The sequence below is a fragment of the Monodon monoceros genome, unplaced genomic scaffold (genome assembly GCF_005190385.1).
Source record: "Monodon monoceros isolate NGI ecotype Baffin Bay Population unplaced genomic scaffold, NGI_Narwhal_1 Super_Scaffold_20, whole genome shotgun sequence".
NCBI lineage: Eukaryota > Metazoa > Chordata > Mammalia > Artiodactyla > Monodontidae > Monodon > Monodon monoceros.
Window position 1 is genome coordinate 33161959 of NW_021703777.1, and position 24940 is coordinate 33186898.

At 40.7% G+C, this 24940-nt stretch overlaps 1 protein-coding gene and 1 pseudogene across 1 annotated transcript in view; one reads left to right on the forward strand and one right to left on the reverse strand.

The window, feature by feature from the left end:
* The window catches only part of LOC114903007, a 39226-nt pseudogene extending 21816 nt beyond the window's left edge, over positions 1–17410 (forward strand).
* Positions 1–24940, reverse strand: part of DCHS2 (dachsous cadherin-related 2) — a 283498-nt gene that overhangs the window by 167865 nt on the left and 90693 nt on the right.

The following is a 24940-nucleotide window of genomic DNA, read 5'->3' on the forward strand; positions in this document are numbered from 1 at the left end:
AGTAACATGCCTCACTTCCCAACCCTGTCAACTCCATCATGGGCTGCACTGCACTCAAGAATCTAAAATACAAAGGAGACCATACATGTTTGGGGGCTCCATCCAGAGGAAGGAAAGCAGATACGACTTTCCCTGCCATCACCTGCACTCCTTCAATGTGAGCAGCAGGAGATGAAGATGATGGGCCACGTGGTACTGCCTGGCCCATTGAAAGGTAAGGCTCATTTCCTTTTGACCAGTTTCTTAATTCAAGATAGAAGACCATCGTGCTGAGTTACAGCAATGTTACTATTTCCAGAGGAAATAAAAATCTGAAGAATATACCCCCCAAACTCGTAACAGGCATTCTCTCTTGGGATGCAATCATGGCAAACATTAACTTTTTAAATGATGTGTTTCTGTAAACAGTGTTTTCTATTGAGCCTGCTTTACTCCACATATATGTGTGTGTGTGTTTGTACACACATATATATGAAGCTTCTATGTTGTATGATTTTTAAGAGTCACCTTTGCCCCACTCCACCCATACAGGACACCCTGAAAGTCTGAAAAGTCTAGAAAGGGGAATTGGTTGCTGGTTTTTTTTTTTTAAAGGATCCACATTTAGCTGGGATGAAGTGAGAGAGTAGCATTTTGACATATATACACTACCAAATGTAAAATGGATGGCTAGTGGGAAACAGAAGTATAGCACAGGGAGATCAGCTAGGTGCTTTGTGTCCACCTAGAGGGGTGGGATAGGGAGGGTGGGAGGGAGGCTTAGGAGGGAGGGGATATGGGGATATATGTACATATATATAGCTGATTCACTTTGCTGTACAGCAGAAAGTAACACAACATTGTAAAGCAATTACACTCCAATAAAGATGTGAAAAAAAAAAAGGATCCACGTTTAAGCATCTCATCCTCTTTGGGGAATGAATATCATCACTTAGAATCATTTGACTTTTATCTTGTAGTTGTACCTCTCCTGTATATGTTTTGTAAAACAAAGGGGTACCCTAAATTTATGCACAGAGGTCTTTTATATCTGAAGGGTGTACTTTCAGATATAAACACAAACACGTACACCCTAAACTCAAGGGGGACCCATGGGTTTGAAAAATCCTAATGAAAAGACAAATAGTGGGAAGGCAAAGTGGGGAAATCCACACTATAGACTTAAGGCTGTGAGTTCCATTACAGACTCCAACTTGCTGATTTCATACTGGGAAAAGCATCATAACCACAGCTGGCAAATGTTAAGGTTTGGAAACTTAGACGCCTTAGCAGCTTTGCTTTCCTGGAGGAAAAAGAAGGTAGTGCAGGTACATGTAATGGAAGCACGGGCTGCACTGCTTTGCCTCCCTGCTCCCAATACAAACACATTTACAGAACGGTGTATTATCATTAAGCACACTGTTTAGGGGATTTCCTATTACATTTCTGTGTTCCCTCTGTAAAGAACTACAGGAGAAAGGTTCCCCAAGGCTTTAGTTCCAGGAAAGTCAATGCTTCTTCTTCTGAACAGGAGAAATGTATCTACATGAATCCTGTCACTACGGGAATAGTTCCAGCCTTAACGCATGTGCGTGATCCTGCAGACTCTATTTCCATGTGCTAAATTCTTCCTAGCTTAATCTTACTGTGCCGCTTCCCTTATCTTTTTCCCTGATTTCCTTAATTTTATTTTTATCTTTGTGAATTTTGTGTAGTTTTATTAGCAGCTTCATATTATATTTTTAATTAGGTGGAGTACAAAATACATTAACTTAATCAATATACACCCGCAGATGTGTGCACTTGTGGTGCACATGCCCACACACTGTTCTATACTATGTCAGCTAAAGATTCTTGGTCCTCAGAATGCCATCTAAGGGACCCAGCTAAAGTCCTTAAATAGCACTTCCTCAAATAGTCTTCGCATCTATCCTCATAGCCCCCTGGACTGCCCCATCATTGATCACCCTTGTGGTCTGTCCCCCCCCACGGAACAAAAGCTCTTCACGGAGAGGGACCATTTCCATCTTGCTCTCTGTTATTTCCACTGCCCAGCAGGGTGTTTGGTGCAGCCAAGCACTCAATAAAGCTCCCTGTTCTAATGGAAAGTTTCTGCTCATTGACCATGTTCTATTTTTACACTCAGAAGCTTATCAAATTCTTTTTTTTAAATTTTTACTTTATATTTTTTATACAGCAGGTTCTTATTAGTTATCCATTTCATACATATTAGTGTACATATGTCAATCCCAATCTCCCAATTCATCAAGCTTATCAAATTTAAATGATGACTTAAAGCATTTCCAAAGCACAAGCAAATTTTCTTTCCAATGCAGATTAGCTATAGGACTTTTACATAAAGTAACTCAAGGAAGGGTTTTCTTGGAAAGAACTCAAACATCCTTAGTGGAGAAAAGCAGCCAAGTTAAGAAGGAAAGTGAAAGAATAAATAAGAAGACAAAGAGAAATTAAGGTAATAAGTGTTGCTAAGGAAGGAGAAGAAAGAGCACATGGAGAAAACACTACAGTTTATTAACTAAACGTTTCTTTATGTGTTAATAGTACGCTAACATTTTCAATATGTTTTCATTTGACTTAAAAAAATTGAGGAGTTATTCAAGGGAAGAATTCTTAATACCATTTTATAGGTTAGAAAATTAAGTGAGGTAAACATTTGTCATTTTGTGGTTATAATGCATCTTGAGTTTGGGAGAAGAAATTGAGCATAACCAGCTGAGGCCTCTCTGGGATTTTCTTTTCAGATTCGGTCAGCCTTAACTTGAACTCTTTCTCAAATATAAATTCTGTGTCTGTCTTGTTCAGTACTTTATCCTCAGCATGTAGAAGAGTAGCTGGCCCATTATAGGTACTTAATAAATAAGGGAAAAAGGGAAGGAAGAAAAGAAGAAAAGAAAGGAAGGAGGGACGGAGGGAGGGAAGGAAGGAAATAGTGAGGGAAGGAGAGAAGGGAGGGAGGGAGGGAGGGAGGGAGGGAAGGAGGGAGGGAGGGAGGGAAGGAGGAAATAACCAATTGAATAGTCCCTGCTGTCTGCCACATAGTAAGAGGCCTTCTCCTTCAAGAGGCCTTGAGTTACCCAGTGATTCCCATTCCTGTTTGGTAATTCTAATTAACAAACCCAGCTGGCCACTGGTCTAAAAGAACACTCTCTAATCAGCTTTAAAGGTAATAGTGATGAGATTATGATCCCATCACTACTGACTCCTGAGATCTCTTAATTGGCTCTGAACTCAGGAAGGGAATGAGTTCCCAGTGCCAACAGTTGCATTCAAAGTTTCCAGTGTCCCTAACCCGCTTTTACAAATTATTTTCTCTTGTTTCACTCTTAGTGTCTGTGTTCCTGTCAAAATACAGTCCCCCATTTCACACATGGTGTTTCACGGTGTTCTCTCTGCTTGGAATTCCTTCCCTCCCTTCACTTCAGTATGATCAAATCCTACTCAGAATTCGTTCATTTTTTTGAATGCAAAGGCCCAAATGCAATTGCTACACCCACCAAGAATTGCTGTCCACACCTGTCCCCGGGCAGCATGGCCGCTCCATGTAGCTCCCCTGCAGTTGCACACAGAGGCACAGTCACAGTCACACAGGGCAGTCTAGAGGTGACAGCTGAAGCCAGTCTGGGCTGGGGGTTAATAATTGGCATTCTGAGTCCAGATCTGAGAAGACCATGGCTGCCTGGCCCATATCCCGTCCCTGGCTGACGCCTGAGTGTGTGCACATGTGTGCGAATGTGTGTCTCTCCCTGCTTTTCTGTCTTCCGACAATTTCAACGACTTGCTACCTCTTCCCTGATGTACTGAGCTGAAGTAATCTTTCCTTCCCCTGAATTCCCATAGAATTTCATTCTTATAATACTGACCATTCCTTATTTGATTTATTTGTATTTCTTAAACCTTCCTGCCATCACTTCTTTAAACAGGATCTCAAGGAATTGGAAGGAACTGGGGAGCCTAAGAAAAGAGGAAGGTGTCTTTGGTGAAATTAACAGTCTGAGCAAAAAAATAAGAGACATGACTGTCTAACCCAGGCCATCGTGGATGGAGGAGGCTCAGAGGCAGGTTGTATAAGCCAAGAGTAGACAAGGACATTGTACTATGAAGCAGGACATGCAATCAAATGTGTCCTTTATTCTAATGACATTGGAGAGTCCCTAGAAGTTGGAATAGGGAGGGGACATAAACAGTTATCTGACTGAACATTTATTAGGCAAAAGTATCTTACGTATTTGTCAAATCCTATTTCACCACACATATAATTTGAGTTAGGACTTAATAACTGGTTATCTTCTCTATTTCTGTTCTCAACCTCTTTCGTAAATTAAGCCAGAAATTTGAAATCAGGGCTGTCTAAGTCTAGGAAACCTAGTCTACATTCAAGAAGAAAGCTAATTTGTACTCCTGAAAATGGCCCAACTTAGGACATAAGCTCTACTTAAATAAAATATTGCATCACATATCATATAAGAAGTTCACTTACACTTCTTAGGCTCCTTAACCAAATATGACTTGCTTTTTCACAAAACTGTGACACCCTTTAATCCCATGATGCTGTGTCCTCTGCTTTTCTAGACAACTGTCCCTTCTTGGCAGTCAGGCATTCCCCTGCTCTTTAAGCCCGACTGGGCCATAAAGTCCAAGTTTTACCCACTTCACAATTAACACTCTCAAGGACAGACAACGTGTTTCCTTCTTACAAGAGGTTTCCTTTTAAAAACTGCATTTACTGAGACTTGGATTTCACCTCTGCCGATGAATTCTGTAGTCCTGCTTTCACAGCAACAGCATCTTAAAATGAGGAGATGGGGGGGCAGTCTGGGAGGCATTTTCCCTTCTCTCATTCACCAGAAAATGAAGAATGAAAACCTGGCACATTATCTCAGAATATCTGCTCATCTTTCAGCTGGATAAAGTAGAACTATGTAGAAGGGATGCAAGAGGAGAGACTGAAGGTATTTTTTTAAAAAGTGTTGCTGAGTAGACCAAGCACCAAGCCCGAAAAGGAGGTGAGGATGGGTGTAGAAGTAAAGATGCTTTGGGTTTTGTTTTTGCTTTGGGAAGAGAAGTCCCATCTGATATATGTTTACCTTCTATCCTTTTTTAAAATTTAATTTTTTGAATTAAAATTGTATCTATTTAAGGTGTGCAACATGATGTTTTGATATACATACATCTAGTGAAATGATTAACATAGTTAAGTAATTAACACACCCATCTCCTTATTTGTTACGTGTGTGTGTGTGTGTGTGTGTGTGTGTGGTGAGAGCACCAAATATCTACTCTCTTAGAAAATGTTCACTATACAATTCAGTATTATGAACTATGGTCATCACGTTGTACATTAGATCTCTAGAACTTATTCATCCCACATAACTGAAACTTTCTACCCTTTGACCAACATCTCCCCATTTCCCTTACCTCCCCGCCCCTGATAACCCACTGTTTTACATTTTGTATTCAACTTTTTTAGATTCTACATGCAAGTGAGGTCATGCAGTATTTTTCTTTCCATGTTTGGCTAATTTCACTTAGAATAACGTCCTCCAGGTTTATCCTTGTTGTCATGAATGGCAGGATCTCCCGTTTTAAGGCTGAATAATTCAAAATCTATGTCCTTACAAAGACTTATACTGTGATCAATGGATATTTATTGATTTGATTTTAATTTCATTTAAATAAGGAATTACATATGGTACATTTTCTCTATGCCCTGTAAGAATAGGGTCACTAAATAGGATTTTGAATCCTGGATTCATCATTTACTGATTGTGTTAAGTGGGAATAACAGCCACTTTCCAGGGTGAAGATTCAATGAAATAATGTACAGAAAGTGCCCAATGCCTGACACATAATAAGCACTAAAACAAAATTATTATTCCCAGTTCTCATTTTCCTGCCCACCTTCCTGTTCTTACCCATCACAACTCCAGCCCTTCCAATGTCACACTGAGGTAGTTCTCAACAACTACGCCGCAATACATCATTGCAGGGCTCAGCAATGAGGCATGTCTCAGATAATGTGCTTATGATATAGGATAACTTCCAAAGTTCTTGAATAATTTTTGGAAAATAAATGTTATTATTTTTTATTCAGGTTTAGTTAATTTACAATGTTGTGTTAGTTTCAAGTGTACAGCAAAGTGATTCAGTTATACATATACATATATTCTTTTTCAGATTCTTTTCCATTATAGGTTATTACAAGATATTGAATATAGTTCCCTGTGCTATACAGTAGGTCCTTGTTGTTTATCTATTTTATATATAGTAGTGTGTATATGTTAATCTCAAACTCCTAATTTATCTCGTTGCCCTTCCCCCGTCCCACCTCGCTATCCCATTTGGTAACCATAAGTTTGTTTTCTATGCCCGTGAGTCTATTTCTGTGGAAAATAAATGTTACTCGATGTCTATCCTTATCAGGCTATCCCCAGGATAATGTCACTCTTAGTCATTCTCATTCCAGTAAGCTCCCAAGTAGGACCCTTCTCCTCAAACTGACTGCCAGCCCCAATCACTAAAGTCATATACAGGCACGTTTCAGAACCTCGGAGATACTGGGGTTCAATTCCAGATCATGGCAATAAACTGAATATCACAATAAAGTGAGTCACACAAATTTTTTGGTTTCCCAGTGCATATAAAAGTTACGTTTACAATATACTCTAGTCTTTAAGTGTGCAACAGCATTAGGCATAGAAAATGTACATACCTTAATTTAAAAATACTTTATTGCTGAAAAATGCTAACCATCATCTGAGCCTTCACTGAGTCATAATCTTTTTGCAATAATAACAACAAAGATTATCAGTGGATAACGGATCACTGTAATGAAATATAATAATAATGAAAAGGTCTGAAATATTGTGAGAATTACCAAAATGTGACACGGAGACACAAAATAAGCAAATGCTGTGAAAAAAGGCATTGATAGACTTGCTTGACACAGGGCTGCCACAAACCTTTAATTCATAAAAAATGCAATATATGCAAAAAGCAATATACGTATGCCTGTAAAGTTACTAGATGAAGACATTCAATTCTCCATTCCTACTCAAAGCTAAGGCCTAAATCTAGCTTTGCATCCTCAAAAACTCAACTCACTAAGGTATCCTACTTAACAGACTCTTTCATTATAGGTGTGCACACCTCAGAGCAGCACATCGACAGAGGCTTTAGAAAGACTTTTTCTTTTAACCTGATCAGATTCTTAGGACCTCACTCCCACTCCGACCTCCTTCTCATTAGTTGAGGGGGAATAGGAAACAGACTTATTTTACCCTTTATCAGCAAAAGCCCTCAGTGTTTGTGGCTTTTTTTCCATGCCTCCAAAACATCATCTTAAGAGGAGATCTGGAGTTTCATGAAAGATTTCATGATATCTGTGTTCTGGGAGAACTGGAAACAGAAACTGAGCTGTAAATGCTGGATCGTCATGCCTGAAAGCAATTTCCATTTTCCATTCTGGATTGATTTTAAAATATGGTATCATTCCCAGAGCTGTTAAGAATAATTCAGCTTCTACCTTCCCACCCTTCCCCTTGCTCTTAATCCTTCCCTCAAAGCAGATGGCATGCAAGATTTTAACATTAAAATCTGCCAAGAAACATGAAAAACTAGTAAACAAATCTGTTAATAGTTAGAAATACTTTATGGAAATATATTTTTTAAGCTCTCTGCATTTAGGGGGGAAAGCCCATCATTTGAGACGTGTCTCATGGCTGTACAATGACGTATTGGGGAGTGGGGTTGAGAACTACTGAGTCACAGTGTTGTGATGGATAAGGACAGGAAGGCGGGCAGAAAACGAGAACTGGGGACAATAATAACTGTCTTGTGGAGTGCCTACTCATAAATGAACATTTTGTTTTCATTTGGAGTTATTTTCCAAGAAAATTAAAAAATCACACTAGATGGGGAAACGGGTTGAGTGTAAGATGCAAATTCAAGGCCAGCAGAGGGGGTTGGTGGCAAAGGGATTCATATACCAAAGTTGAATCCATAACTAATATAGGTCTTTAGTGGCTGAGCAGTAAACAGACTAAATTCCAGCTGTGCCCAGAATGTTCTCCTGAGGTTTTCGAAGCTCTGAGCTGTTTCACAACAGTCAGGGGAACCTAGGGGTCCCCCTGGAAACAAAGGAATAGAGAGGGAATTCCAAACTGCTGTGAACAAGCTGCAAGAGACTATAAATCCACAGCACAGGGTGCTTCAGCCTGTACAAGCAACCAAGAAGAAATCACCAGGATTTTCATTTATAAAGCAGAGATAAAATTTCCCTTTAAAGTGACTAGGCTCTCAGGACTATCCCTTACCATTTGATGACAGAAGGCTGACTGCAGAACCTCCTTCAAAGGCCCTTTTTACCCAGGAAATCAGAGATTTACACTACACTCCTCAGTACCCACCCCCATGCCATGGGGGTGTTGTGTTGTATGGTAGTTAAACAAGAGAGTTGAAATCGCTTGGGCATGCCACCTGAAACCCTTAGTTTCAGTATGGTCACACTTTCAAAAGAACACCAATCTATTCTGAAAGCCAAGAAGAATAACAGAGCTCTTCAGGTCTTCTTAAAGGGATGACCAGAGTCTTCACACTGCTTCCAACAGACAGAATTCCCTAAACATCCTTCTTGGACAGCTTTGCCTTCCCCCAGGTTTTATACTCAGGATAGCTACGATATCCCTCCCTGTCTCCCAGCTCTGTTGTGCTCTCATTCGCCTCTTCCTCTACCTGCAGCCACCGTCATTCTCTGCCCAGACCCCAGCTTGCTCCCAACTTGTGAGCTGCCAACTACATCCATCTCCAGAAAATGAAATGGCATCCATACCCTTACCTTAAGCTTTTTTCCTTCATTTTTAAAAATTATAGTAAAAGTTATATTCAGATATGTGTCAATCTTAAGGTATAGTTAGATGAGTTTTGACTAATATATATGTACATACTGCATATATATTAATATACATAGTATTTCATGGTATATATATATATACATATGTGTGTGTATCTGCATAACCAACACATGATTCAAAATACAGAATATTTGTCACCCCAGAAAGTTTCCTCATTCCTTCACCCAGTTACTCTCCACCCCATAAACAACAACCATTCTAATTTCTATTGCCACAGACTAATTTTATTAGCTCATTGACTTCACATAAATAAAATATCAATAATATATGTGCTATTTTGTGTCTAGTTTCTTTGACTCAAACATAGGGGTTTTGAAATTCATCCATAGTGTTTCATGTTCCAACAGATCATTCTTTTATACTGCTGGGTAGTGTTATATTAAATCCACATAGCACAATTCATTCCCATAAACATGTGTGTTGTTTCCAGTTTGGGGCTACTGTGAAAGAAGCTGCTATGAACATTCCTGTACGTGGCTTTTTACCCACTTTTCTTGGGTAAAAATCTAGGCATGGAATTGCGGGGTCATGGATAAGTGTATATTTAGCTTCATTAAGAAACTACCAAACACTTTCTCCCAAAGTATTTTCCCAGCAACATGTGAGACTTCCAGCTGCGCCACATCCTTGTCAACACTGATGAAGTCTTTTTAATTTTATCCATTCTAGTGGTTGTGAAATCTTCATTTCCTTGAGGATCAATGACGTTGAATATTTTTCCATGGATTTATTGAACATAAATACATCTTTTTTTGTGAAGTGTCTGTTCAGGTATTTTGCCCATTTTATTGATTTTGATATTTTATTATTGATTATAGCAATTTGGCAAATATATTCTCCCAATACGTAGCTTACTTTTTCATTTTCTTAATGGTGTCTTTTGATGAGCATAACTTTTTAATTTTTATGAAGTTCAATTTTACCAGTTTTTTTTTTTCTTTATGGTTTGGGCTTTTCTTGTCCTGAGACATCTCTTCCTACCTCACGAGTGCAAAGACATTATCCTGTGTTTTCTTCTAGAAGTTTGAAAGTTTTAGCTTTTACATTTCGGTCTACGAGCAACTTCAAATTAGTTTTGTGTATGGTATGAGAATATGGTCAACTTTTTGTCTATACAGACATCCAATCACTTCACAATTATTTATTGGAAATACTTTCTTTTCACCATTGAATTGCCCTGGTATCTTTGTCTAAAATCAACAGTGAAGATCTCTTTTTGGACTCCAATTCTTTTTTTTTACGCGGGCTTCTCACTGTTGCAGCATCTCCCGTTGCGGAGCACAGGCTCTGGACGCGCAGGCTCAGTGGCCATGGCTCACGGGCCCAGCCGCTCCATGGCATGTGGGACCCTCCTGGACCGGGGCACGAACCCGCGTCCCCTGTATCGGCAGGCGGACTCTCAACCACTGCGCCACCAGGGAAGCCCTGGCCTCCAATTCTGTTCCACCAATTTGCCTGTCTTTATGCCAGTACAACACTCTCTTCATTACCATAGCTTTATACAAAGTCTTGAATAAGTTAGGGTAAGTCTCTCAACTTTTTTTTGAAAAATGTTTGGCTATTCCAGATCCTTTGTATTACAATACAGATTTTAGAATCAACTTGCAACTATTATCAAATAAGTCTGTTGGAATGTTGATTGGGACTAGGATAAAGCTATAGATCAATTTGAGAAGAAGTTTTATCTTAAAAGTATTAAGTATACCAGTCTATGAATATTATATGTCTTCCTATTTATTTATATCGTCTTTATTTTCTCTCAGCAAAGTTTTGTAGTTTTCACTGTACAGGTCCTATACATCTTTTATTAAATTTATTCCTAAGTATCTTTTTTTGATATGATTTAAAAATTATATTTTTTAAAATTTCATTTACTACTCTTTATTGCAAATATGTAGAAAAATAATTGCTTTTTGTATATTTACCTTATATCCTAAGATTTTGCTAAAATCACTTACTAGTAAACTTTTATAGATTTCTTAGGGTCTTCTACATAAACATCTATGAATAAGACTTTTTGCCTCATCCTGTCCAATCTTTTTTAATTTATTTTTCTTGCCTTATTATTCTGGTAAGGACCTTCATAGCACAGTATCAAATAGAAGTGGTGAGAATAAGCATTCTTGACTCTTTTGTGATCTTAGGGGGAAATCACTGTCTCTCATCATTCCGTATGAAGTTAGCTGTAACTTTCTCATTATGCCCTTTATCAAGTCCCATTTCCAGTTTGTTGACAGCAGTTTTTTTTAACCTTGAATAAGTGCTGAATTTTGTCAAACATGTTTTCTGTGTTTACTGAGATAATAAATTTTTCATTTTTTTCTGTTAATGTGGCTAATTGCATAGATTTTCAAATGTTGAACAACCTTGTATTCCTGGGATAAGCCCCACTTGGCTTTGTTACCCTTTTCATACATCATTGGATTCCTCTAATATATTGTTGAAGATTTTTTTGTCTATGTTTATGGAAGATACTGGTTGTAATTTCATTTATTGATAATGTCTTGATCAGGTTTTAATATCAGAATTATCGTGGGCTCACAACATGAGTTGGAAAACATTCCCTCACCCTCTGTTTTTTGGGTTTATGTGAGATTGGTATTAATTCTTTCTCAAATGTCTGATAGAATTCACCCATAATACCATCTGAGCCTGGAGATTTTTATTTTGAGGAAAAGGGGTGGATAGTTATTATAAATTCTATTTCTTAATTAGATATAGAGCTACGGAGGCTGTTCATTCTTTTTGTGATAGTTTTGTAAAGTTGGTTATTTGTCCATTTCATAGAGGTTATTGAATTTATGGACATGAAGTTTTGCATAGTATCTTTTTAACATTTGTAGGATCTGCAATAATATCCTTATTTTCATTCCTATTATGATAATTCTTTTTTGCTTGATTACTCTTGCTAGGGCATAATTTTTATTAATCTTTTCAATTTTTCATTTGGTAATTTTCTCTAATATTTATGTTCTACTTTATGAAATTCTGCTTTTCTCTTTATATTGTAACTCCCTTCTTCTATGTACCACTTTGCTCTATCTTATACCTTTCTTCTTTAATAGTTATGGAAACATTTCCCTCTAATAACTGCTTTAACTGCAACCCACAAATATTAATGTTGTATTTTTTTTTTTTTTTCTTTTTGCTGTACACGGGCCTCTCACTGTTGTGGCCTTCTCCCGTTGCAGAGCACAGGCTCCGGACGCACAGGCTCAGCAGCCATGGCTCACGGGCCCAGCCACTCCACATCATGTGGGATCTTCCCCAACCGGGGCACGAACCCGTGTCCCCTGCATCGGCAGGTGGACTCTCAACCACTGTGCCACCAGGGAAGCCCTTAATGTTGTATTTTTATCATCATTCAGTTCAAAATATTTTTTTTCAATTTCTTCATTGATTTACGGGTTATTTAGAAGAGTGTTACTTAATTTCAAATATTTGGGGTTTTTTTTCCTAGAAATGCTTTTGTTATTGATTTCTCTTTTTTTAAGATTTGTTTGTTATTTATTTATTTAATTTATTTTTGGCTGTGTTGGGTCTTAGCTGCAGCACACAGGATCTTCGTTGAGGCATGCGGGATCTTTTGTTGCAGCGCACGGGCTTCTCTCTAGTTGAGGCACACGGGCTTCTCTCTAGTTGTGGCACGTGGGTTTTCTCTTCTCTAGCTGTGGTGCGTAGGCTCCAGAGTGCATGGGCTCTGTAGTTTGAGGCACGCGGGCTCTCTAGTTGAGGTGCGCAGGTTCAGTAGTTTTGTCGCACAGGCTTAGTTGCCTAGCGGCATGTGGGATCTTAGTTCCCTGACCAGGGATCAAACCCACGTCCCCTGCATCGTAAGGCAGGTTCTTTACCACTGGACCACCAGGGAAGTCCCTGATTTCTAACTTAATTTCACTGTGGTCAGAGAACATATAGTCTCTCTGCTTTCAATCTTCTAATTGTGTTGAGATTTATTTATGACCCAGTATTCAATCTATGATGTTAAACACTCCAAGTGTACTTGAAAACAATGTATGTTCTGCAGTTGCTAGATAAAGGGTCTATAAATGCTAGCTATGTCCAGTGGAGGAGAGTTGTTTAAATCTATGTGCTCTTTTCTTTCTTTTTTTTTTTTTCTGCTTGGTCCATCAATTACTAAGAAGGGCTGTTAAAATCTCTGACTTACCTATTTTACTATTTCTTCCTTTAGTTCTGTCAGATTTTGCCTCAGGTATTTTGAAACTCTGTTACTAGATACATGCACATTTATGATGATTATGTCTTTATGCTTAACTGTCCTTTTATCGTCATGAAATGTCCTCCTTGATCTGTGACAGTTTTTGTTTACTTCATCTGAAAAGACAAAGCCACGCCAGCTTTCTTATGCTTATTATCTGTAGAGTTTACCTGTCGTTCCCCCCACCCCACCCCCGCTCCTCTGGCCACTTTCATGACTTTCTACTTACCTTTAGTTTCTGGCAGTTTGATAATGATATATCTAAGTGTGTATCTCTTCTTATTTACCCTGCTTGGGATTTGCTGATATCCTTAGATATGCACAATGATGTTTGTCTCCAAAACTGGGGATTTTTTAACCCTATGTCTTCAAATATATATATTTTTGTGTTGCCCCATTCACTCCCTTCTCCCTCAGGAACTCCAATTATGTGTATGATAGATTATTTTGTCCCAGAGGTTGCTAGGCTCTGTTCATTTTTTTTTAATATTTTTTCTTTCTATTCATCAGAATGAACTTTTTATTTAAGATATTGTTTCAGATACTGTTTTTCACTTCTAGAGTTTCCATGTAGATCATGTTTATAGCTTCTATTTTTTTTTTTTTTTTTTTTGCTGACATTCTCACATGTTCCATCATTAAGACCAACCCTTCCTTTAAGTCCTTAAACATATTTATAATAGATTCTTTAGTCTTTATCTGCTAAATCTAACCTCTGGGTCATCTTGGGTCCATTTTTCTGGGTCATATTTTCTGGCCCTTCAGGTGTTTGGCAAGTTTTATTATATTGTACACTGGGAATTGTATATGACACATTGTAAAGAGCTTGCATTATGCTGTCTTCCTTTAAAGAGTTGGCATTTGTCCTTAGGGTACGGCCCTTTCTTGAGGGAACGGTTCTTATTCCTAGGATGTGGACTCTCTGTGATCTCAAGTGAATGCCCACGTTGTTCAGTGGGGTTTCCCCACCTCTGCGGTGGAACTCCCTCCAGCATCTCCTGGCACTGGGCAAACTCAGGTTTCTTGTCGTGGGCTTTCCTCTCCCCAGTTACACCTCACAGGAGGTGTATGTGCACAGCCCAGGCCTGGGCCACAGACCTCAGATAAACACCCACACAGATTTTGGGAACCCCTCTGAGCAACTTCCTCTTCTCCAGCCCCTCTATCCACAAAGTTCAGCAGCGCCAAACCGCAATTACTGCCTCTCAACTCAGCAACACCACTGCTTTCTCAGGTTCCCCCTCACTTCTCCACAGTCAGGAAAGATCCCTGAACCCAGGAGCCGGGGCAAACAAGGGCTCCTGTCCTGTGCTTCTCTGCTCTGCCTGTTGTCTAACACCTGCAAACAGCTGCCTCATCTATTCTGTCTGCTCCGTAGCTGTTTATGGTGGGGGGATTACTCTGTTGTGGTCGGAAGTGCAAATGATAGCCCTCAGTGTTTTTCTTGTGAGAACTAGCCCGGCCCAGGAATGTTAATGACTAAATGCCTTCATCTCATTACATTTTGCTCCAAGAAGACTTTTTGGAGTCCTGACAAGTCTGCTACATTGTCTTCTCTCTGAGGGGTTCTGTGTTACACTTACTTGTGGCCAGTGAATCTCTTTATTCTTTTTTTTTTTTAAAGATATTCAGTAGAAATGTTTTCTTTAATAATTATTTATTTATTTATATATTTTTGGCTGTGTTGGGTCTTTGTTTCTGTACGAGGGCTTTCTCTAGTGGCGGCAAGCTGGGACCACTCTTCATCGCGGTGCGCGGGCCTCTCACTATTGCGGCCTCTTTTGTTGTGGAGCACAGGCTCCAGACACGCAGGCTCAGTAGTTGTGGCTCACGGGCTTGGTTGCTCCACGGCATGTGAGATCTTCCCAGACCAGGGCTCCAACCCATGTCCCCTGCATTGGCAGGCAGATTCTCAACCACTGCGCCACCAGGGAAGCCCCAGTGAATCTCTTCTGACTTTCCAGAGAGATCTCACCTTCCTTTTTCCCTTTGCTCTTGTGTTTGGGCACCATCACCAGTTTCCCAACTGCACATGACTGCACATGCCGAAGTTTCTCCTAACACCCTCTGGAGCTGAGGGATCAGTGGCTGCCTTGGAAAGGAACAGTCAGCATCAGATTCCAATCTTCCTCTCCTCTAGGGTCTGCATCTCTCACAAGAGAAGAAAGATGCCAGGTCCACCTAGTCATTTCCCTCGTGAATGCAGCTTGACACCAAACTCTCCCAGAAGAGTGGAGGTGCCCACTCCACAGTCCTAGGCAGTTCTGAGACTGTCCAACACATACTGGGGTCTGGGATGAGCCACATAACAAGTGGTCACTGAAGTCCCCTTTATGACAATAACGGGAGGACAGGATACACACGAAAATGCCCAAATTCTGGGCCTGAGGGGCTTTTGCTTGGAATCGAGAGTTCTTTACCTTCTTCTCCACTATGGGAACTTTCTCACTTATTACAGATCTGACTTTAGGAGGGTGAGTCACATCTACCTTAATTTCTGGTTCAAAAAGGATCTCATATCTGGTCTCTGTTAATCTGATTCAAGAAGGCTACTGAGTTTTCCTCCTTTTTTTTTTTTTTTTTTTTTTTTTTACTGTCAACCCCAATCTGCTTCACCAAGAGCAAAAACTCAGGCCTCGCAGGTGTGTGGAGAAGCACAGGTTATGCAGTAAGTGAACTACGAATGCCTCTAGCATGGACCTAGTGCAAGCAGACACTCCAAACTGAATACACACAGAAAACCTTTCTCTCTTTCCTGTTAAGCAGCTAAAAGAAGTCCAGTGGGGAGGGGAACTGGATGAAGGCAGTCAAAAAGTACAAACTTCCAGCTATAAGATACATCAGTACTAGGGATGTACAACATAATAAGTAATTACCACTGTTGAATGCTATATGTAAAAGTTGTTAAGAGAACAAATCCTGAGTTCTCATTGCAAGAAAAAAAATTTTTCTATTTCTTTAATTTTATACATATGTGAGATGATGGATGTTCACTAAATTTACTGTGATAATCACTTCATGATGTATGTAAATCAGATCAAGATGCTGTACACCTCAAGCTTATACAGTGCTGTGCGTCAATTATATCTCAATAAAACTGGAAGAAAAAAAGAGTCTCAGGAGTGCTCTGTCCTTCCACATGCATTGTTTTAAAGCAGAAACACAGTCTACTCCAGTAGAGAGGTCCTGCTAGCTTTGGTCGGAGGCTAAGAGCACAGACACGGACAGTCCCTGTCTACGTCCGTGAGAGCCTCTGCACAAACTGAGTCTCTCTCCCTTGGTCTTTGTACATGCTTCCTTTCTCTGGGGTCTGGAAGAAAGCTGGCTGTACCAGTGCTTGCAAAGGCTGCCTAATTGCAAGTTCCACAGGAGTGGCCCTAGAAGAACCACTTCCTGTTGCTGGTACAAGGCAAAAGCCTGTCTCCAAGCATCCCCATGACCACATCCTGCATTTTCTCCTTCCTCCGGACCCCCTCACTCCCCCATCTCCTTCCAAAAGCTAGTTTCTGGACCCTGCCTGCTGCTCCTCCAGTACAGTCCATCTCTCTCCCTAAGACCACCCGTGTCACAGGCAGGACCTCTGGGGTCTGCTCAACAGTATCTCTCACTCCATATGGATTTGATCTGGAATTAATCTTGGCGAGCAAGTTGAAAGATGAGAAAGTTAACACTCATATAACCTTAAGAGTAACTTCTCAAATACCTAGATTGCAGGATTTTAGCGGTAAAAATGCAGATTTAAAACACTCCTTTAATGTCTGAAATACATTCTTTAAAACCACATTAATAATATCTCACTTGGACTGGCTGCTCTGAAAAGCCATCTTTGCATTGTTCCCTTGTCCGGCTCCCCGCGCGCCGCAGCCGCCTCCGCCCCGGACTCCGGCATCTTGATTGCCAGAGTCGTTGAACTCCTGCTTTCTTTTGAATCCGCTGCGTCGGATCACCGGCGTGCCCCATCATTGTCAGACGCGGCCGTGGACACCAGCTCCGAAATCACCACCAAGGACTTAAAAGAGAAGAAGGAAGTTGTGGAGGAGGCAGAGAATGGGAGATAGACACCTGCTCATGGAAATGCTAACGAGGCAAATGGAGAGCAGGAGGCCGACACTGAGGTAGATGAAGAAGAGGAGGAAGGGGGGAGGAGGCAGAGGACGGCGATGGTGAGGAAGAGGATGGAGATGAAGATGATGACACTGAGGCAGCTACAGGCAAGTGGGCAGCTGAAGATGTTGAGGATGACGATGTTGACACCAAGAAGCGGAAGACCGATGAGGATGACTAGACAGCAAAAAAGGAAAACGCCACCGTGACCTAGTCACCCTCCACTTCCTGTCTCAGAATGTAAACACGGTCACCTTCAAGTAGAGAGTTCCGCCCGCCCGCCCGCCCACTGCGGGCAGCACCACCCGCAGATGACACGGGCTCTCCACCACCCAACCAAAACCACTGCGCGAATTTGCAACAGGGGAGGAAAAAGGAACCAAAACTTCCAAGGCCCTGCTTTTTTTCTTAAAGTACTTTAAAAATGAAAATTTGTATTTTTTATTTACATTTTATATTTTTGTACATATTGTTAGGGGGTCAAGCCATTTTTAATGATCTCAGATGACCAAACCAGCCTTCGGAGCGTTCTCTGTCCTACTTCTGACTTTACTTGTGGTGTGACCATGCTCATTATAATCTCAAAGGAGAAAAAAAAAACTTGTAAAAAAACCAAAAACACCAACAAAAAAACAATCTTATTCCGAGCATTCCCGTAACATTTTTTGTGTATATACTTATATGTACCATAAGTAGTTGATTTGTATGAGATGGTTAAAAAGGCCAAAGATAAAAGGTTTCTTTTTTTTTCCTTTTTTTTTCTATGAAGTTGCTTGGGTTTTTTTGTGTTTTTTTTGTTTTTTTGGCCTGTTTGATGTATGTGTGAAACAATGTTGTCCAACAATAAACTGGAATTTTATTTTGCTGAGTTGTTCTAACAAATAAATAAATAAATAAATAAAATAATAATAATATCTCATTTGCAACCCAGTGATTACTACAGTTTAAATATTACTATGGTGCCCGAGCTATGTTTAATGAACAAATTTAATAAAACTAGCACTAAAATTCTATCCAGGTTTCTTGAGGATAAACTTCCATAGGAGAACAATCTATAATTCATATATGTTGGGCAGGGAAAATGCAATATACTGGCCTTTCCTAATATAGGCCATCACCATTTTCGTACACTACTTCACTTCTTTAAATGAGCCTAAGGTTAAAAAGAGAAGACTTAAGAGTTATGAGGAAAATTCAGTTTCTAAAGAGTTGTTTTTCAAAGCACAAAATAGCTCATTATGAATCATGGAGCTCTCTTTTTCCAAATGAATTCTGTCTTGTCAACATTGGAAGTGAAGAGAAACCGCAGCAAGCCTCTAAAGGAACATCTCTCTGAGTACAGAGAAGGAAGTCAGCTCCCTTCCCTCCGCTGGAAAGAAACCATGCTCCACCCTCCTTAGACCTCAGCCTGCCCTGGAGCGGAGACTGGGGGTGCTCCCCTCCCCAGGCCTACTGCCTCTTGCAGCTCCCTGCCCTCGAGTCGTTGCATGAAGTTCCCACCTGCCTGGCTGCCTGTGAATTGAGATCTGGAATCCCAGAAAGGGGGAAGCAGGGGCAATGATGCCACGGAGAGGAAGGAACTCACTTGGGGCCCAAGTTCAATCTGTATGGTTCTGTCAATGAAAAGAGCTTCCTCTTACACTAGTTAAATGTAAACTCTTAGGCACACTTGATATGCACTAGATTGTCAGTCAATTTAATATTTCAGCAAATGGATGCTTCTTTTATTTTTTTATTTTTTTATTTTTGTGGTAGGCGGGCCTCTCACTGTTGTGGCCTCTCCTGTTGCGGAGCACAGGCTCCGGACGCGCAGGCTCAGTGGCCATGGCTCACGGGCCCAGCCGCTCTGCGGCATGTGGGGTCTTCCCAGACCGGGGCATGAACCCGTGTCCCCTGCATCGGCAGGCGGACTCTCAACCACTGCGCCACCAGGGAAGCCCCTGGATGCTTCTTTTAAAACAGTCCAACACACCTTTGTAGGGTCAAAATGTGGAAGATCATTTCAATAACCCCTTCTCCTAAATCTTTAATGCATTCTTCATAAGACAAACCAAGTCTTTCTGAAATAAGGACAGTGTCTGGTATATAAAAAATGTTCAATACGTGTTAGCTATTACTATTAGGATCCTGTTGAATCACTGGAACCATGTGGAATGATAAAATTGAAACTGAGCTCCCTGAGCAGGAACACGGTCTTGTTCAATACAGGGCCTTATTACAACTGTGTATAAACTGTAGATGCTCAATAAATGTTGTCAAAAGGCACACAGGTAAGGAGGAAGGGGGAAGGGAAAGGAAGAGAGGGAGGGAGCATGGCAGCAAGCTAGTACCTACCAATGCGATTTCTACACTGAGTGGAAGTTGGGAAGGAAGTAGGTTTATTTTAAGTACAAGTCTATGAGTCTAAAAGGATTGTAGAATCGTCCAATCACTTTAGCCAAATTGTTCCTAAAACATGTCCTATCTCTGCACTTTGGCCCATGACGTTTTATAGTCCTGGAATGTTCACTTCTTCTTTCCCAACAACGAACACTCTACTCATTCCTTAAGCTCAAATGCAATTACCCTCACTCCATGCAGTGTTTCATCTTCCAATTGCATCTTCCAGAAGCAATCCCTTCCTGTTCTCAAATATAAGTGTTATAGTGTACTAGACTTTTATTACGGATAACCAGTTTTATGTTGCTAGTTATGTTTTCATAAACTTATTTTGGATCACTTCAAATAAACTGTAAGTGCCTTCGAGGCAGAATCAATACGACATCCGAGATCACCAACCATTGTATATAATGTTCCATTTCCCTCTGGCTCTGGATGTCTTCCGTGCTCCTCGAGACCCACACTGTCCACGTTTTTCCCCCCTGCTCTGTTCCCTGGAAGGCTGACTTGTATGGACTACATCATCCAGCTCCCTCGTCACGTGACGTCCAGTGGGTTAGGCCAGTGGGGAGCCCGTGAGGTGGACAACTTACTTCCTCAGTTCCATCCCCACAGAGACCCAAGGGCTGGCTGAGGCCCGCACTGAAGGTCAGAGCCTCTGTACAGTGGCCCTCTCCACCTGGTCCTCTCCATCCTTCAGGGAACTGGGTCCTCCAATTCAGGGTTTGCCTCTGTTTCCAGCCTTAAAGCACTATATTAATTTCCGAGGTTTCCTTACTCACCTCCTGCCCATATCTTTATAAATAGAACTTCTATTAAACTTTTCTCAGTTATAATTTAAGTATACCTCTGTTTCTTGCTGAGACCCTGATAAATACCTCTGCTTTAATAAATAAATAAACTATATATATTCCAATTCAGAGTAACATTGCTACGTGTTTAAGAGATGATTCCAAAGCACTGTCAGTTATTAAATCATTTTTTCAAAGTTTAGAACAAAGTGTTAACTCAGCCTGAATACAGCATTTCTTTAAACCCAATAAAAATACAAAATGCTTAACCCTGTACATTTTGTTTTAACATCTTTATTGGAGTATAATTGCTTTACAATGGTGTGTTAGTTTCTGCTTTATAACAAAGTGAATCAGTTATACATATACATATGCTTCCATATCTCTTCCCTCTTGCAACTCCCTCCTTCCCACCCTCCCTATCCCACCCCTCTAGGTGGTCACAAAGCTTAACCCTGTACATTTTGTTTTAACATCTTTATTGGAGTATAATTGCTTTACAATGGTGTGTTAGTTTCTGCTTTATAACAAAGTGAATCAGTCATACATATACATATGCTTCCATATCTCTTCCCTCTTGCAACTCCCTCCTTCCCACCCTCCCTATCCCACCCCTCTAGGTGGTCACAAAGCACCGAGCTGATCTCCCTGTGCTATGCAGCTGCTTCCCACAAGCTACCTATTTTACATTTCGTAGTGTATATGTGTCCATGCCACTCTCTTACTTTGTCACAGCTTACCCTTCCCCCTCCACATATCCTCAAGTCCATTCTCTAGTAGGTCTGTGTCTTTATTCCCGTCTTGCCCCTAGGTTCTTCATGACCTTTTTTTTTTTTTCTTAGATTCCATATATATGTGTTAGCATACGGTATTTTTTTTCTCTTTCTGACTTACTTCACTCTATATGACAGACTCTAGGTCCATCCACCTCACTACAAACCCTGTACATTATGTTCCTGAAGTTGAGCTTCTAACATTAGCAGAAGCAAAGCAAAAAAATCCCGGAGAGTGTAATACAGAATGAAGACAAAAAGGCATCTCTAAACAACATTTTCTTGCCAAGGGAAATATGATACCTGCCAAAAAATTAGGCAGTAATTCAAGAAGTATCTCTGATATCACTGTATACTTGTTTCCCTATTCAAAACAAAAATTTATCATCAACTGTCATTGGACTGCCATCCAAACACAACCTCCCCATTTCCTGCCTAAAACTGTGCTTTGAAAGTACTAGGACATTAATACTTACCAAGATGGGGGATAGGCCTTTTCTTACATAAATGCCTAAAAATTAATTTAGGTATTCAAGATAGAGAAGTGAAGGGAAGTGAGACCCCACTCACCTCTTTCCTATATGAGATACAATGGATGACGGGGAAAAGCAAGAGTGCATGGACAAAAGGGGGTGGTTTAGAAAGATCTGAACCTGCCACGGTGGTCACACCATTGGGAAGGCAGCAGTTCTGCAGTGGGAGCCCTTTCCCAACAGCTGCCAATAGAGTGAGGTTGGGTCCAAAGTTCCCACATGAGCTCATGTGGGTGTGGCAAAATGCTTTTCCCCTGTGCTTTGTCTCCAACAAGCTTTAACAGCTGTTCAGTTGCCTAACAAATGGCTATTTTCTTTCACTAAATGCCTTATCATTGAATTATCCTAGTAAGAACCGTGAGGTCCTAATGAAGCCATATTATCTGCAGATTAGTAGATGAGGAAACTAAGCATAAAGATAAACAGTATTTTCAGGAATTTGCTATTAATTTGAGGGTATTTTCTATCACTTAGCAGGATTTATCTCTAATCTTTTCTCTTAAATACTGATGACACATTTCATAAGTTGTTCTGATCTATGCATAGACTTCACTGCATATACGTTTGATTGCAGCCCATGACCCATTTGTAACAGAACTTCCTAACTTCTTCCTCATTTTCAATATCCTCAGGTTTCTCAGAGACCCAGCTTCTCCCACTTCCCAAGGGTTCCTGACCTCTGGGGGTGTCACCACATTATCACTTGGAAGCATTCCCCCTCCCAGATCTACCCTTGATTTGGGCATGCGCCAGAATCCCTCCTTGCTCAGAGAAGCAAGCAGAGGCAGCATGAGATTACTCAGGTATTTATCACTTACTCCTGTACTGAGGGAAAGCCAGAAAGTCAGTGCTTTTAGCTAAAGATTCTCAAGTCAGTCTGATCCTGTATATTGGGCCCTGAGCTCCAGGCCCTGCACTACAGAAAGGGGAGCTAGTCAGGAGCTGCGGGAGGCTGTGAGGGAGGCTGTGACTATGAGACCAGATCAGATTCAGGCTCAGGTGCACTCCTGTCCAGCAGGGGTCTCCCAACCACACAGATGCGCTCCAAGATTTGGCCAAGAGGACAGATGGAATTGTGGGGAAAAAACATACATTTATTTTAATAATTTTTTGACCTCTTCCATTTTTTATTTCGATATTTAAACATTTTATCTTATATATATTTATTTTATGGATTTATTTATAAATTATAAGTAAAATTGTTATTTATCAATTTAAATGTTTTATAATTTATTTATAAATATGTATATAATATATATATTTCTGGTATTATATAGATTTGTTTATAATTCCATATATTTTTACATAATTATATACTTATATACATAATTATATATATATACATAATTCTTATATATAGTCTATAAGGAAATAAACGTATGTTGGAGACGAGTACTCGACAATTTTTATTCACAGGTATATTCAATCAAAAAAGTTGGAAGGCTGATGCTGCAGAAATGAGATGCAAGCAGAAGGACAAGCAGGAAGGGGGTGCTCGCTAAGACAGGACTAGCTCCGTGGGGTTTGGGGAGCACCCACAGGACACAGGAGGAGAAGGGATCCTGAGACCTGGAGCCTGGAAGGGGGGTCCACACTGCCAACACGGAGGACTGTGACCACCGGGAGGAGGCAGTGTCGCTGCCCGCTGCCGGGTTTTCTATTTCCCGCTGGGATAAGAAGCCAGAGGGTCAGGGCTGCCCTCCCAGCTCCACACGTGGTCGTGAGCAGCTAGCTGGCCAGGGAGGTTGTGTTCACCCGGCATCTTCTCTTTTCCTTCAGGCCTCTGGTGCTGTTCCCCACGCATGAGGAAATAGTCCCCCTTCCGATTTTGTCCTCACACTGAGTCCTCTTACTATTGCTCCCCGTTCCTGCCATCTGATCCTCGAATTCCTCCTTGTTCCCAGCTCTAGAGGCGACGTCTCTGACACCTCGACAAACGCCGATTGAAGGCTCTGCGCGTCCCACGCTCTCAGATCACACGGTAGCTCCACCCACTTCCAGAGCAACCAACTTACCACACAGGGGAACTGAGGAAAATCAAACTTAATAAACGTTTATAAATCTCGCCAGTGTTCCCATGTGTAACACTGTGCTTTCTCTGTTGTTTTTTAAATCTCAAAGCTGGAGGCCGAGAAGAGGGAAGGCAGTATCTGCTCCAGTTCCTCGCTGCACCTTCTTACACAATCTTGGCAAAGGTTCACATGTGCAGTCAGCTTCATTCATTTTATTTCCCAGATGTTTTTTACACTCCAGGGCCAAAACCAACACACTCCTTCCCTGTCCACCCGGACTCTGTCTGTCCTTCCCTGCTGCACTGCCCGTCCAGCCCCCGGGGGCAGGTTTATTACCGTATTTACCCGCTTGCCTGGGCGGCCTCTGTCGGAAGCCACCACCTTCAGACCCTCATGACAGCCCGGAGTGCGTGGCTCGTCAGCGGGGTGGGGACTCAAGAGTCATTCCTTCCCATTTACACTGTGGACTCCCTGGTGTAACTGTAAGCAGATTTCTGACAGTTTGATGTTCAAGGTGAGGAGCCCTTCCCAGACTTTCTTAGCTAAACTAGGTAACTATTTACAGTCAAGCCAAAGCACTCTGTTCTTATCAATGGTTGCTGGACTTAACTCCCTCATAGCAACTGTGGCCCCTGTGAGCTTCTTTCAAGGCTGGAACTTTGTGATATTTTTTGGACCTCAGAAAAGAAAAACCCTCAAACATTAGCAGACTGCTAACATTAACGTTTTAGAAGTCACATTGCTCCACACAATATTTGGAACATACTTATACTTTAAAAAATTATTTGTTGTTTAGCTGAAATTCAAATTTAACTGGGTGTCCTGTATTTTTATTCGCTATATCTAACAACTCTACCACGGCCTAAAGAAAAATAATGTCCTAGACTAGGAGGACCTGCACCAAAAAAAACTCTGAATAGTAAAAACAACCTTAATAATCAGACTTTCAGTTCTCTTTCTATCTCCCACTACCAAGACAGAACCACGTGCTGTTTCCCAACTTTCAGAAAACAAAATAAGTTAATAAAAAGAATTTTCTCAATTTTAATCTTTTCTTTTGCAATATTTTCCCTAACCATTTCAGCCAGCAAACCCCAGTGGTTGGCAGAAAAAGTGAATAACTGTTAATAGGAAAAGCACCTGACCATTCTTGGTTTGGGAGTTTGCCTTTCTCATGGTCAACTTCATATTATACTTTCAAATTTTCTGGTAGTAAAATTCTT